Raw genomic sequence first — 13384 nt, 5'->3', positions numbered from 1 at the left:
TAGACATATTAAAAAAAATGGATATCTGAAATTTGATTTCTGGTATCCGGTACAGCATCTGTCCCCATACCGTAACCTGATGTGGGTATGGGGATAGGCAATCACTACTCTCAACGTGAAGGTTGCTCCCCTAATCTTTCAGCAAAAATACCCATGTAAACTAACTAGGGATGGGAAATTCCTTGTAAAGTGTCAAATGTACATTTTCCGACGACGAACAAGCACTGTTTGAAGACAAACGAACAGGGAAATATTCTTGTTTGTGTTCGTGTTTGGTTCATTTGGGTTCGTTCTCAAATGCTACGCATTTTGAAAAGTGGTCAAAAAAACTTAATTATCAGAGAGATAGAGAGGGAGCAAGGGGGAGGGGAGCAGGGGAGAGGGGTGGAGAGAGAGAGAGGGAGAGAGAGGGGAGAGGGAGAGGGGGCAAGGATAGAGATAGAGGGAGAGAGAGGGGGCAAGGATAGAGATAGAGGGGGGCACTGCCGCACGGGAGAAGGGGGCGAGGAGAGAGAAAGGGGGGCATGGGAGAGGGGTCAAGAGAGAGAGGGATCGCCATTCCCTCTCTCTCTCTCTCTCTCTCTCTCTCTCTCTCTCTCTCTCTCTCTCTCTCTCTCTCTCTCTCTCTCTCTCTGGTATTGTAAAAAAATACTATTATTATTATGAAATAATAATTTTATTATATTGTACAAAAAATTCCTAGGACTGCCACCTGTTCGCAAATGGTTTGTCTGTTTGCAGACCCATTCAGATCAGATTTTTATGTTCATGTTCACGTTCACTCATGTTCGCTCGCACGTTCGAGAACTAATAGAACATTTTTTCCAATCCCTAAAAATATGGATAGAGCAAACACAGTAAAAGACGGCTCAAAACAATGAAAAATAGTATTTATATAAGTCATCTAATTTAATTGTGTATATAACTATTAAATCACCCACAGAATCTGCCCTGGTTCAGCACGTATCAATAGTCTTTTTGAAAGTGAAGACCATGTCAGGCGCCGTTTGCGAGGTCCATCGGGATGAGGATGTGGCAAATTGTCGGAGACTTTAAATGAGATTGCTGCATGGGGCTTCAATATTTTAGCCATTTAAATGGTGTGGAGGATGTATCAAGAAAGTTGTTCACCTAATCTTCCTGCAAAAATACCCACATTTATTAGGAATAACTCTAATTCAATAAAAGATGGATAAAAAGAGTGGAAAGTAATAACTAAAGAAGTCATTGACTTAAATTTTGCAAATAACTATCGAATCACTAGCAGAATCCGTCTTGGTTGTGCACGCGTCAATCATCTGTCAAAGTCGAGACCACAGCACGTGCCACTTGCGAGGTCCATCAGGGATGAGGATGTGGCAAATAGTTGCCATGCGCCACTTGTCTAAGATTGCTCACCTAATCTTTCTGCAAATGAACATTTATTATGAATAAAGCTAACTCAATAAAACATGTCCAATTGACATTAATTTTTGTAAATAAAAATTACATCACTGGGCCATGGCTTGTGCACGTGAAGACTCCCATTGACTTTTTTCGATAGCGACGTTACGTTTTATTAGATGGCGGATATCCATCCACGTCAACCGTCATCCGTTCAAATTTTAATTTTTAAATGCCATTAATTAGATTAACCTGGAATAGTGCTTAAAGAGGAAGCCCATGAGCAAATGGCAAGAAAATTGAATTGTCAGGCCAGTAAGGCCCAGTAACGTAGGGTATATATTCACACGTCCCATAAAATTGAATTTTATGGAAATTCGATCGAACGAGAAGCCAGCCGAGCCCGTCGAGGTATTCTTCAATCCGCTCTCTTTTGTTTCTTGATTTGTCGGTAGGTGGAGATCTAGAATCTAGTTAGGGCTCAAGATTTTTCCAAATTTGGTCAACATTTATTGAATCAGGCGTATTCGGGATTACGGAGGGTAATTTTCTCTATTAAATCAGTTGTTACGGAGGGCTGACAACTGCAGCGGATCTCGGGAACGGCCGCCCATGCAGACATTCCTCGATCGGGTTAATCTCATCAGTAATCGCCTAGGCTATCCTAATCAGATAAAGATTTTGCAAGATTCGAGCAATATTACTGAAATATATCCAGGAGATATCCCAATCAGAGCAATATTTAGCAAGATTAGGGTCAAAGCGGTGGCAGTTCCTTTCTGGTTACGAGGTTTCCCCATCTAATGCTAATTATTCCTCTCTGATCAGTCTGTTTCACCGCCGCAATGAGCATCTCAAATGTTCCGGTTGTATCTTCGAGAGGCTTTAATCAGAGTTTGAAAACAAGATTGAGCATGGAAAATCATCAAAACCCATTTGTGGGGAAGGGAAGTTTGTTGTTTGTCACCAAACGAACATGTGAAAATCTATGTTAGCGTTCGTTCATGCTCATTCGTGTTCGTGCTCGTTCTCGAACAGACTGCATTCTGAAAGACCTGTATTATTAGAGGGGGGGACATGTATTATAAAAGAAAACAAAAAATAAAAACTACATTTCCTGCCAACCGTGTTAGCGAACCATTCGTGAAAACTGCTTTTTAGGGTATTCGTATAGTAAGGAACTTAGTAAAGTAATGTACTAAATTTTATTTTTTATAATACATGCTAACATCCAATTTCTTATTAAACACCAATGTACTTAACACCCTCCACTTAGTAAAGTGCACTTTACCTTGTTCACTTTTGAAGACATTCACGTGTTGGCAACAATTCTTGCACCAAGTTGAGCATCATCAAGTCAAGGATTTCAAATCAGTTAAATCATTACCCAAGAAACATTATTAGACGATTGGATGAATAGAGGTTTCTCAGGTTGGTTCATCATGAAGAGAGAGGGTGTTAACTACATTCATGAACTAGAGAGATCTGAAATATTTTTAAAAATGAAATTGGATAGTCAAGTTGCCATGTAGTGTATCAGGAGTGGCCACACTGTACACATAATGGGGTCCGCAGTATTTGCCTCTTCAAAACTAGCCTATACTCATCAGATCTTTTATCAGATGCATTAGTTGAATCCACGTCGTTCTGCGAGTGGCTAGCTCCGTGATTAAGTCGTGGACATACAATTTAAATGATATTTGCTCCAAAGTGACAGTACCATTTTCATGAAATTCCTCAGACTGACTCTAGAGAAGATAACTTCTAGCATGTAAAGAAATGAAAGTCAAATAGAGGACTAGTGAAAAAGAATGTGATTCATTTACAATGACACCAGAAACAGAGATAAAGAACAAAACCCACAGTGATAATGATGAGAAGACCAATGGGCTCCAAAACATTACTCTAAGAAGTGTCATCAAGAACTACCATGAAAATTTTGTGAGAATGTGATCCTCTAGCGGATGGATGAGTCATCTCATCTAGTTGTTCTCACTCCAATCAACATGTCACAAATAACATGGCCTCACATTTATCATTTTAAAGTGGGAACCTTCATTGTAGGCCAACCATATCATAAATGGAACCATCAGTACATACATTGTAAGGGAAACATTTTTTTATTCAGATTTGTATCACATAGCTCATCCAAGTAGTGTAAAGCACACACAACTTGACCTTGTCATTGCTCCATGAACATGACATTCTCTGCGCCATTATAATGCTGATATATCTTAAATGGGAAGGCACTCAATACCCACCTTAAGAGAAAAAGGTTGTACAATATATAGGTCATCCAAGTAGTGTAACGCATGAGTTCTCCTTGTCATGGCGCTATTGGATGACTTTCGGGTTCTCATTATAAGGTATTTATCCAAAATATGAATGACATATGATACCATATAAATAAAAAAAACTATTGAGGTAGTTTAATAGTACATAGCTTCTCCGAGTTGTATAAACCAGAGCCTGAGTAATCTTCTTCTAAATTCACCACCAGACACAAAAATACATCACTCAGTTATATTACATGAATGTGCTTGGCACTGGTTATCCTATCTTAAAAAATGTAGACATTTTCCATTTGTACACATCGTGTGCAAGTTGCTAACTCAATGCATGAATAGTCCATGTCATGGATACTGAAGATGGAAATCAAATTTATCCAGATAGGTATGCCTGATCATGTGGCCATCGGTGTGGAGACACTAAAGAAATGTGGTGGGTACTCTTTAAAGAAAGAGTTCAATGAAGTTATATGTATGAATCTTTTGATGGTATTGTACCTAAGAATCTATGATGTCAATTCAAATCTTAGTTGTGTAAGTGGTTTTTTAACTTGAGACACTAAGGATATCTTGTGTATGGATGGGCATGTTTTGACTGAAACATATGAGTCCCTAACCATGAGATTCAAACATGTCATAGCTTGGACATAGTAAGAAATACACAAATGTAATTGAGTTGTCAAGACGGGATCGTCTGTCCTCAGAATGAGAGGAGATTACTCAGGGAAGAAGATGCATCAAATCCCTAGCCACGGTGGCATGGATAATGGAGAAGGTTTTCTCCAATGACCCCCATTACATATCAGTACTAATTGAATGACAGATTAGGGTTTGAGGACAAACTATAATTTAAATCATTTGGGAGTTTTGTAAGATTGAAGGATTATATACATATCAAGTAATCGACCATGGTAAAGGTTCTATGACAAAGTTCATATACTACTTTATATTTTATATAGCACAAGGTGTAACTTGGAAACCCATTTGATAAAAACATATTGATTGGGTTAAATCAATCCATGATTAATTAATCTATATGTTGATATAGTTTATGAATAAGTTTGGTAAATAATTTTTATTGGGACCATAAATTTATTAACTAGATTGATATATGGCCCTCAGGGTCACCCCAATAAGATTGAATAACACTAGAAGATATACTTTATTAATATGGACTTTTGTGAAAAGTCTCTATTAAGTATAAGGGGGAACCCATTTTAGGTGCCCATCGCAGCCAGATTTAAGGCGCTTCCTCCCCTGTCTTATTTTTCTCTCATTCTCAACTCAGTCTACAAGTACTAATTGATCGTGAGGAGATAAACAAGGTCTTCAAGAAGACTTGGACATGTGAATAGCTTCGAGACACTCCCAAGGAGAAAGCGAATGTTAATTAGGTGCAAAAATTTAAATTTTTTTAGAAATCAACTGAGAATTCTTTTTGAAACTCTAAACCATATCCCCATAGCCCAACACCCATTTCATAAGCAATCATTGCATTTGTCTGTAGAATTAACATGAGTGGTACAGATAAGACCCCCTTTTAGCTTTTATTAGTGAAGTTTTAATCTATGTCCATGAGCTTGGGGCAGCACTATTAAGCTGAATTGTGAGCCATCAATATAGCAGACTTGTTGTCACATTGTAGCACGATGGGCTTGGTATAACACATAATGACATTCTCCAGCAGATATTTGACCTACAAGGAATCATCGACTCCTAGGTGATAAGCCAAAATTCAGGTTAAATTAGTCGTTTTAAGGCTCTAATTTATGCAAAAATATTTATAAAATTTTCTTACTTAGAATAGGGTAAGTAAGAGTCGAATCCAAAAGAAAAAGGTGATGAAAAAGTAAATTGTGTTTCAAATATATTTTCAAATAATTCATTATATATATTTTTTGGATTTTTAAGTATTTTCTAAGTAGGAAAATGATGGAGCAGGAGGTCCCACTCCATCAAGGACGACGTCGAAGCCACCACCGCATTCGGGATGCCAAGACCGACCACCAGGCCACGCCACCACCGTCGGGAAGTCGAGACTGATGGCCAGGCCGCCCTCGCCATCACCAGGTCATCGATCATCGTCGCGCTGGGTCGCCGACCTCCGCCGCCGCCAGGCCGCCTCTGCCGCTGACGCAATGCCGAACGTCACCAAATTCGGGTTGCCGGCCACCACCACCGCCATTGCCAGGTTGCTGACTACCGCCGCAGCTGGGTCGCCGACTTCCACCACCTCCAGGTTGCCTCCGCCATTGCCGGGTTCCCGACCGCCGTCGCAGCCGGGTCACTGACCCCCGCCGCCGCCAAGCCGCCTCCACCATTGTCATGTCTTCGACCGCTGCCACAGCCGGGTCATCTATCCCTACCACCATCGGGTCGCTGACCGCCGCTGCTGCTGGATCACCGACCTTCGACGCTTTCGGGTTGCCGACCGCCGCCGACCGCCGTTGACCACCACTGCCGCTAGGGAATGACGGTGTCAGTCTCCGTACCGGTTTTTCAGAAAAACCTAAACTTCGGCACGCTCTCGGTACGATCCAATATCGGTTTGGTTCGATAAAACCTATAGTCCGATCATGAATACCAACCCAAAATCAAGATCAAAGTTAAAAAATTAAAATCAAAATATAGGTAAAATGCTTAATTAAAAAGTGAGTCAATCAATTTCAGAATGTAATTAAATCATTTTCACTATTGATTCATCACAAATCAAAGAAGATTCATGTAAAATTTTTAAGAGTTCTTTATTTGAAATTTTCACGAGGAAAAAATTACTAAATATAGCTAAGTTATTGAGTTGTTAAATATGCTAAGTTTTTGTTCTAAGAGATCCCACAACACGTGGCTCCTTAAATTTGCCTGCTCCTAACTTTTCTTGCTTTGACTCCAATGTCACATTTCATCGCTTCGAGCCATGCATCATGATCTATCTTCTTAACCTGTAAAAATCATCCAAAAGCATCATAATATATGAGTAAGATGACACAAACCAAAAAAAAAGTTCAAAAAGATAAGAATGCCACCTTAAACATATAAAATATGACTCATTTGGGTTCTTCTACATCATCGTCTGCTTCAGATTCTATTAGCTCATCATCCACATGGTCATCACGAGCCCAACATTTCATAGTCATAAGAATTGATATTGTTTCTGCTGATAACCTTCCTCTTTTAAATGTCACAATTCCTCGCCCTGTAGAAAAAAGATGCTCGAATGGAGCACTTGATGCACAGATTGATAAGAACTGTTTTGCAAGGATAGCAAGACGTGGGTATTTTTTTGATCCAATATGATGCCACCATTCAAGTGAATCATCTTCAGCACCAATGCGAGGTTCACTTAGATAACCTTCCACTTCTTCTCTAGTAGATATTGGTACCATTGTTGTGTTTGTTTGCTCTGGCTCCATCAACACAATAATTACCTTTGATCATTTGGCAATTGGAACAGGTCTATCTTCAACAACTGAATGTGGATTTGAAGTCAATAAAGTAGTTTCAAGAAACCTATGTACATACTGAATGATAGAATTCTGCTCACTTATTGGAATAAATGCAAACTTCATTTGCGGGTCGAGCATTGTAGCAATATACAGCATAGGCTTAGTCTTTGAGAGAACCTCATACTCTAGTAATTTATCCTTCATGGCAAAATATGCACTTTTAAGAAACCTTGATTGTTCAACGCTTAGGGGTACCCTTACTTCACTTTGAAGAGGGTTGTCTAGACCTTCAATGGATGCTTGCAATTTTCTTGATAGAAATTCATAAGCTCTTAAAACTGTTGATGATGTAACAGACTTGGACTTTGAAATTACCTCAGTTATGTCATAAAAAGCTTGAAGTTCACCTGAAAAAAGCTTTAGGAGATCCCACTCTTCATCTGTGATGGAAAAGTTCACTTTGTTGGTGTTGAGATAGTCACTCACCATCTTCTCTAATACTCTTCTTTCTTTCCAAGCTGCTTCAATCATATCATATGTTGAGTTCCATCTTGTAGGGACATCTTCAATCAGTAGATTACATTTTTTTCATGCCCAATTTCTCACATATATTTTGGTAGTGGTGAAGTCGTTGTGGTGAAGCTCCAATAGCAATGACTAGTTTTCAAAGTCTATAGAGAATATCTTTGAATGACCTTGGAATGTTGTCTTCAATTGTACTTTCATGTTGCTCAATACCCTCTTCAATTATATTTTTGGCACCTACATATTAATAACAAAACACTTTTATACATTTTAAAAGACTAACTTTAAAAAATCAATGAAATAAAAGTTTTACCATAATTAAATACCTAGTTCCTTCAAGCCTCGCTGCACAGATAAGTTTAAAACATGTGCCATACATGGTACATGGTGTTGCTTGTTGAACTTGGAGTCAGTATCCTTTAATAGCCTTTCTAAGGTTGCAACCATTGTAGTATTATTATAGCATTATCTGTTGTGATGGCAAATACCTATAAAAGGAGAAAAATAGTGTTAATTATTTAGTGATGAAGAGGAAAAAATCTAAGAAAACATCAAATACCTTGTGAGTCAAATTGTGATCTTTCAAAACTAAGTGTAATATCTCTGCTAAGTATGAGCCCTCATGTGATCTAATTAATTGCTTTACACTGAGAACTCGTTCACGGAGCTTCCATTCGGCATCGATCCAATGAATTGTCATCCCAAAAATAGCCACACGATTGGTGGTAGTCCAAGTGTCCAGTGTAAGTGAGACTTTTTCAACCCGGCAAAGCTCCTCTTTAAACTGTGATTTCTCTTCTTCAAATCTTTCATTCGCTGCACGCCGAATTGTCTTGGCACTTGGTAGCTTCAAAGTACATTGTGCAAAGTACTCACACATTTTTTGAACTTTGGATGTCCAATAATCGAGAATGGCATATCAGTACCAATGATGAGATCTAATAGCTCTGCTTTTGTTACAGAGTGAAAATATTCTGATACAGGTTTCTGACTAGATGAGGGCTTAAGTTGCCTATGCACAAAGGCATGAAACTTTTTCAAGTGTGTCCATAACCTCATTGTGCTGCATGTCTTGTCTTTATTCACAATCAACTCCTTCTCCTTACAAAGCTTGCATCGATAATCTCCATTACTCTTTTCTATGTAGTATATCAAGACATGTGAAACTCTCTTATGGTGAGAATTCTCATCTTCAGTCATTAGCAAATTAGTTTTGATTTGGGCATGATTTGATGGAACCTATGTAATGAAAAATACTACCAGCACTCAAAATCAATAAAAGTAAATAAATAAAAATATGGGGTATACCTTGTCTCCTCTCAAACCCATGGACAAAGTTGGTGATACTTTGAAGAATGGACAACAAGAAGCCGTGACAAGAGATAAAACGATGACGATGTTGATGGCGGCGCTATTGAGAGGACAAAAACTGGTGGCGGCAACACAAAATGTAAGCGGCGACCGCGAGCAATGACTCATGCAAGATCCTCCCTTAGAAGCCAAAAAGGTGGGAAACCATTTCCTCTCGGATCTGCAATTTAAATAAATTTATTTTTACATTAATATATTATTTATTTATCTTCTATCTTTATAATAGCATTATTGCAGAGTTGGTAACAAGTAGGCGATGACAAAAGGGAGGCCAGGGTTCAAATCCCAGTTCCCACAAATTAATGTAACATTTTTTATATTCATTTTTCGGTTCGGTTTTCAGTCCGGTTTGCGGTCTGAACGAAACCTTTACCAAATTTTTGGTAAAACCATGAAACCTGAACTGACGGTATCGGTTTGGTCCGATTTTATCGAATTTTGGTAAAGAATGGCGAACCTTAGCTGCCGCATCGTATTATCTATTCCATGTTTATCCTTGATTTCTAAATCAAATTATTGTAAAAGTAAAATCCACCGTATTAATCTAGGTTTGGTTTCTTTTTTATATAATAAAAATTTTAAAGCTGCATGATCTGAAAAGATAATTATTTTACTACCTAACAGATAAGAACAAAATTTTTCTAAAGCAAAAATAATAGCAAGCAATTTTTTTTCAGTTGTTGAGTAGTTTACCTGAGCTCCTCCTAAAATTTTGCTTGCGTAATAGATGGCAACTGGCTTCTTGTCAATTCTTTGTCCTAAGATAGCTCCCACTGCACTGTCAGAGGCATCACACATGATTTCAAAAGGTTTACTCCAATTTGGAGCTTGTAAGATTGGTGCTTGAATTAAAGCCTCTTTAATCTGCAAAAAGGATGCTTTAGCATTTTCATTAAAAACAAACAATGTATCTTTAGAAAGTAAATCAGTTAAAGGTTTAGAAAATTTAGCAAAATCTTCAATAAATCTTCTGTAGAAGCCAGCATGCCCTAGAAATCCCCTAAGTTGTTTTAGGGTTGTGGGAAGGGGAAGGTTCTTGATAACTTCGACCTTGGCCCTGTCCACCCTTAGTCCATCCTTGCTGATATGGTGCCCTACGAAAATTCCCTCCTCCAACATGAAGTGGGACTTCTCCAAACTTAGCACCAGATTATTCTGTACACATATCTGCAACACCTTGGTAAAATTAATAAACAACTATCAAATGATGAACCAAAGACTAAAAAATCATCCATAAAAATTTCTAAGCAAACCCCTACTAAATCAGAAAACATAGCAGTCATACATCTTTAAAAAGTAGCTGGTGCATTGCATAACCCAAAAGGCATCCTTTTAAATGAAAAGTACCTACTGGACATGTAAACGTTATTTTTTCTTGATCGCTTTTGTTAATTTCAATTTGGTTATATCCTGAATATCCATCTAAAAAACAATAAAAGTTTTGACCTGAAAGTTTTTCAAGAATCTGATCAATGAATGGTAATGGATAATGATCTTTCTTTGTTACCTAGTTAAGCTTCCTGTAATCAATACATACTCTCCAACTAGAAGTCACTCTAGTATGAACTTCATTTCCATTCTCATCCTTTTTCACTGCTATTCCTGTTTTCTTAGGTACTACATGTATAGGACTTACCCATGGGCTATTGATAAGCCGAAAATAGGGGTAAAAACTATGCAATTTTTAGCCCTTGTCGTTGTGGATTTTGGCTTATGCAATAAAATTTATAAGAACTCCACTTAAGACGTATAGTGATCAGTATGAGTGTCGTCCAAGGGAAGCTAGTAAGGAATTCGATTTGGTGATTGTATTGGTCGTTTCACTTTGATTAAACTGAATCTGATCTTCAATGAGGATCAAGTCACCCTAATTAGATGAGAATTTAGAAAGGAGGTAGAAGAGTTGAGATTAATAGAAGAAATATGGAGCTCTAAATTGGCTTCTTTGATCCTAATAAAAGGATCCAAGAGGTCAATTAGAGAGGTTAAAAGGGAATTTTTAATTTGAGTTTGGTTTGTTTTTGCAACTTTGATAATTCAGAACTGAAATGGGGGTAATTTAATCTCCTAAGAATTAAAACTAATTTTTTTAAAGTTTTTCTTTGGAATGTAGTCGAATGCTTAGTTGAATCCCTCAAATTCTCCTCTCAATCCTAATCAGGGCTTGTACATGCCGCTCAAGCCAAGCGATTTAGAATTTCAGATCAAAACCAAGAAGAAGAAACAAGAAATTGAACTAATCTCATTCAAAATGCACAAATCCAAATACAATCAAGGAAAAAGTACCAGATAACTTAATCCAGGGTGGGACTCCTCTCTGTCTTGCAGCTGTGATAGAGAACCATCAAGAATGAGCTCCCCCTCTCGAAATTTAGCTTTTATACTTAGGTTATATGGTAAAAATCACCATTTTACCCCCGTTTAGTACTTAATATTTATCTATCAATTTAGGCTGGATCTGAATAATCCAACCATACAGATAGAAAGAGGGGATCAAGACGAACAAATCCATAAAAAATCATCTCAATCTGACTTCCAGATCAAAAGTTATTAATAAATCAATTTTAAACCAATTTAATCCATTGGATTTAAAATTGATTTATTTATTAATTTCATTTTTAAACACGCAATGACGTGTCGCTCTCTCATTGGCTGGCGCATTTTGAATCTTCCTTTTTGTAGAAAAGTCCATAAAAAGCCTGGAATTGCTTTTGGACGCCGCCCAAAAGTAATTGCGTATATGCCCCTGGCACACTCTCTCTCCTCCGATTTCTCCTAAAAACATTAAAAATATATATTAAAAATTGCAATAAAACCCTGTAAATTTTTAAATTGGATCTTTACGCCTGCAATGGCGACTGAGAGCTCTTTTCAGGGTCTTTTTGCAACAAAAGTTCGCAAAAAGGCCCTTGAAAGTTCGAAAATAATAAAAATACTTCTTTTTCTATTATAAATATACTTTTTTCCTTGAAATAAATACATTTCCTCTTCAAATAAATCTCAGAAAAATCCTAAAAATTCGTAAAAAATTCTAGAAAATTCACTGATTCATTCCCATGCTGATAAATCTCGAAATAAAATATTAAATATGCCATTTTCATTCAAAAATAATTATTTCGAGCTTCAATAAATCCTTTAAAATTCATAGAATTAACAGAAAATTAGGGTAAAATCAGATATCATTAGAAAACACTATTTTCATGTAAATATATGATAACAACCCCATTTTAAGCTCTTTAAATGCATAAAATCATGCTAATAACACGAAATAAAGACAGAAATTAGGGTGTTATCAGCTATCTGAAATGGCATATATCAAATCAGCTTTTAGCCATTTCATGATTTCTTTCTTAACAACCTCCAACATGTGCGGGTTGAGTCGCCTTTGAGGTTGTCTCGTTGCTTTAGAATTTTCTTCTAAGAAAATTCTATGCTCACAAATGTTTGGACTAATGCACTTAATACCATCAATTGTCCATCCTATAGCAGATTTCTAAGTAGATAAAACATCTAAAAGCTCTAATTCTTGTTCAGATGATAACAATAATGATATAAGTATGGGAAAAGAATTGCATGGTCCTAAATAAGCATACTTCAATGACGAAGGTAAAGGTTTAAGCTCAATTTCAGAATGTAATGAAATATTTGCGGGCATAGATGATTTTTCATTTAAACACTCGTCAGATTCACAAGAAAATAAATCATAAGAGCACGGACCAAAATCAAAGTCTTCTTCTACCAATCCTAGAAAACAAACATCCTCGCTTGTGTCTTTTGGGTATTTCATTAATTTTCAGATAGATAGTTCAATTTTTTCATCTCCTACTTGAGTTCCACAGTACCCTTATCCCAATCCGTTGTGGCTTTCGCCATAGCTAGGAATGTCTATCTAAAATAATAGGAGCATGGCTCAAATTTCCTGTTATTTTCATATCTTCAACTATGAAATCAACAGGAAATTTACAGTTCCCTACTTTCACGATAACATCTTCTAATTTTCCATAAGGTTGCCTAATTGATCCATCGGCTAATTGTAATTCAAGAAAAATAGGTTCAAGTTCACCAAATTTAAATTTATCATACAAAGCCTTAGGCATTATGCTAACACTAGCACCTGAATCAAGAAGTGATTTGCTAAAAACCATTCCTCCTATTTCACATTTATTGAGAGGAGCCCTTGGATCTCTTATTTTTCTAGGAATCTCATTCAATAAAATTAAACTATTATTTTCAGAAAGTTGTACTCTTTTCTGTTTCCTAGAAGGGGTGCACAATTCCTTCACATATTTTGCATAGGAAGGAATATTTTGTATTGCCTCAATAAGGGGAATAGTTATGGGTTTATTTTTAAATATTTCAAGCAAATGAGAATTT

At 37.0% G+C, this 13384-nt stretch overlaps 1 long non-coding RNA gene across 2 annotated transcripts; it reads left to right on the top strand.

Moving 5' to 3' along the window:
* The first annotated feature begins 1660 nt into the window (after positions 1 to 1660).
* Positions 1661 to 2392, top strand: LOC144711110 (uncharacterized). Of its 2 annotated transcripts, none has more exons than XR_013583468.1 (2): positions 1661 to 1794; positions 1948 to 2392. It is a non-coding gene; the product is annotated as an uncharacterized LOC144711110 (long non-coding RNA). The 2 variants fall into 2 exon arrangements; XR_013583469.1 differs by having other exon boundaries at positions 1728 to 1794; positions 1905 to 2392.
* The last annotated feature ends 10992 nt before the right edge of the window (positions 2393 to 13384 follow it).

Source organism: Wolffia australiana, chromosome 13, assembly GCF_029677425.1.
Source record: "Wolffia australiana isolate 7733 chromosome 13, ASM2967742v1".
NCBI classification, from domain to species: domain Eukaryota; kingdom Viridiplantae; phylum Streptophyta; class Magnoliopsida; order Alismatales; family Araceae; genus Wolffia; species Wolffia australiana.
This window is presented reverse-complemented; position numbering and strand designations above follow the sequence as displayed.